This window comes from Arachis ipaensis, chromosome B10 (assembly GCF_000816755.2).
Source record: "Arachis ipaensis cultivar K30076 chromosome B10, Araip1.1, whole genome shotgun sequence".
Classification (NCBI taxonomy): domain Eukaryota; kingdom Viridiplantae; phylum Streptophyta; class Magnoliopsida; order Fabales; family Fabaceae; genus Arachis; species Arachis ipaensis.
The window spans coordinates 25,727,824-25,731,328 of record NC_029794.2 but is presented as its reverse complement, the minus strand read 5'-3'; the positions used below and the strand labels follow the sequence as shown (position 1 = coordinate 25,731,328).

The 3,505-nt window shown below is 34.2% G+C and overlaps 1 pseudogene; it reads right to left on the bottom strand.

The window, feature by feature from the left end:
- Positions 1,454 to 3,263, bottom strand: LOC107620362 (annotated as a pseudogene).

Genomic DNA, 3,505 nt, shown 5'->3' with positions numbered 1-3,505 from the left:
TTGAATATTACAAAATAAAAATAAATACATAATTATACTAAATAATTTCTTTATATAATAAAAATTATCTCTAACCAAAATATATTTATAATATTGATCCAAAAGTACTAGAATGAAGTAGTTAACTGTAAAAATTCATACATCTCAAACTAAAGTAAGCATAGCCATATCAAAACCATAATATCACTTAGCCAATAAAAGTATCTTCTAATAAAAATTATTAGTCAACCATACATGTAAAGATTCTAAATAACACTCTATCTTAGCCAATAAACCACAATAATAGTCAGCTTAATCTTCATTGTTACCCTGCATAATTATATAAAAAAGTAGTTAAAAAAATATTCATAATGACATTCGTAATTATAAAAATTAAATGGAACACGTAGACATAGTAAACCAAGAAAGCCTATACTAAAAAAAATAACATGGTCACGGCAGAAGAGGTGAATTCAAGGAATTATGTATTATCTTGTTTCATTCAAACCATGAAAATCCTGATATGTCCCTATAGCATTTATCATGCACTAATTAACCAGACTTTCATACTTAAATTAGATATAGGGACAAATTCATATGTACCAAGTGCACAAAAGAACTTTCAAAAGGAATGGGCAATGAAAAAGACTTTCAAAGCCTTGTAATTAGGTTGGGAAATAGTTTCTAGTCTTAGAAGTAATTCTCTAGAAACCCATTGAGGTAAAACAAATAAAGAGAAACATAGAATTTATAGTACAAATATAATAAATTAAATTCCAACTTCAAAACTAACAAATCAAAAGAATTAAAGTATGCATTGTACCTTGCCATGACACAATCAGCGTTTTGACAAAATCTTCTTGGAAGACCTTAAACAAAAACTTTCGCCTTCAATCTTAACCATGAATAACTGTAAAAATTACAGACAAAAAAAATTGTAATTGCCATATGCAACCATTTAACCAGGAATTTAGCACAATCATCATTTAGCAAGAATTAAATTGATATAATCGAACAGATTTGGGACCCAGCAGCAGCTTCAGCAATTAAATCATTCAACAGAACAAGTAATTGTGGATAGAAAGGGAAGCTTCTTCATCAATCATCATAAACAACAAAGCTTTTCACTCAAAATCCTTTCACAATAGACAATAATAACTGAACCAAAAGGTTTAGTGTGATTACTTAAGGGGAAAAAAATTAAAAGTATGTGAGAAGAGAACAAAAAAAAATTCCGCAACCTAAACTCATAGTTACTACAACATCATCCAAGTCTGTCACATCCTCAATCTAATTTCAGATACTATATAATGTCTCATATCAAATTTCAGAACCAGCTCACCAATCAAAAACCATTTACCAAAAGTAAAATTTTTTTACCGGATATAATCAAAATACCAAAATCCACTGGTAGATTCGTTTCATGTTCAACAGGGTATCACAACAAATAATATAAATATTTTGTTTACATGTATTAGTAAATATTATATTTACTTAAAAGAAATTGGGCTTGGGTTTGCACCACTTTGGATGATCCATACACCGATAAATCCACACCTGAAGCCTTCTCCTTCTCAAGCTGCTCCTTTATCCAGAAGTAATCCTTAGACCATCCTACAAAACCAAACAATACACATCATATTACTCTATCTATACACATGCGCGTCGAACTGAACAGACCATGGAATCATGACTATTAAGCAAACTAGAGCCTAAACTGATAAATTATATAAAAGGGAAATAAGGAAGGTATTGCCGAATTAGTAGTAATAATACCTTCAACTTCATAGTTGGAGCCCAGCCAAGTTTCTCTTTAATCAATGTGTGTCCGAGTTACGGCCACGAACACCCTCTGGGCCAGGAATGTGATGTACTGGAATATTCTTGTTCTCAAAGCTAAGAACAATGTCGGCCATCTCATTCATGCTAACCATCTCATCACTTCCAATGTTTACTGGCTCACGGAAGTCCGATTTAGTCAATCTGAAAGCAACAATAATGGAACATAATGTTAAGCCTTATCAAAGAACAATTGAAATTACTCAAGAAATAAACTATAGATACTAATATTTACTTTACAAATACCAAAATTTCAAACCCTATAACTAAATTTACAATTACCTCAACACTCCTTCAACACACTCATCAATGAAGGTGAATGATCGTGTTTGCAATCCATCTCCCCACATCTCAAATCTATCAGTTGAAGTGAGTGCCTTTCGGCAAAAAGCAGCAGGAGCCTTCTCCCTTCTGCCTGGACAACATAACGACAATGCAATTAACATATTAAACAAACCAAAAAATTGAAAATGTCATTGAAATTACCCATTTAAATAACAGAAAACTAAGTTTGAATGCAGTTAAGAGCACATGCCTTTCCATGTTCCAAAAGGGCCATATATGTTATGGAACCTCCCGATGCGGCACTCAATTCCAAAATCCTTGTTGTAGTGCTTGCATAACTCCTCTGTTGCAAGCTTCTCTAGCCCATATGCATCTTGTGGCTAAAATGCATAACAAAATTACACACATTTATACCAAATACCATATAGTGAAAACCCGAACTAACTCAAATCAAACAACTGCAAGAACCAGAAACAAACCTCAGCAGGCCAAGCATCGGACTCCTTCAAGCTCACATTTGTAGTTTCCAACTGTTTGTATTCAGGGTAGATACAAGCACTAGAGGCATAAAAAAACCTGAAGCAGAAAAGCATTTGCAACATTGGTCAAGTATTAGATTGTAACCACTTTCCAAGCAATATATTAGTATCTCCATTTCAAAACATATGTCATTAGTTTCTTCAGTGGACTAATTTATTCAACTAATTTAGTACTAATGTACTAATATATTCGAATCATCCAACGTCTAACCTCTTGATGCCGTTAATCCTCGCGGCCTCAATCATACTGAAGCTAATCATTGTGTTGTTGTACATAATGACAGAGTGGTTGGACTAAATGAAACCCATCCCACCCATATCAGCAGCCAGATTGAATACATGGTCAACATTCTTGGTGACCTTGAGGCAATTATCCATGACCCTAAGATCCACGAGATGGAACTCGTCGCAGAACATGTCCTTGGACATGTGCTCATTCTTCTTCTAGTCAGAAGCAATAATATAGTGTCCCTCGGCCTTGAGGCGCCGCGCTATGTGCGAGGCAATGAAGCCGCCAGCGCCGATGATGGAAATCCTAAGCTTCTCTGATGGCCAGTAAGGCTCCCTCTCAAGATTCTCATAGGTGTATGCACCATAGTCGGTTGTTCCAGTACTTCCCATTCTGCACAAATTGGTTGAAAATTAAATTCAAAACATGAGCAGATAGTAATTCACACGAAACGACTAAGAATTGAATTCCAAAAACAATGCAAATGTTCAGTTTGGGGATGTTGTGAGATAAGGATTCAAAATTTACTCGTAATGTGAAACATGTTCCTCTTTCTAAGGAAGCAAAACAGAGTGAGAATCACAATATATAACACGCTATCACATGAGAGATAAATAACAAAATGCAATAAAAT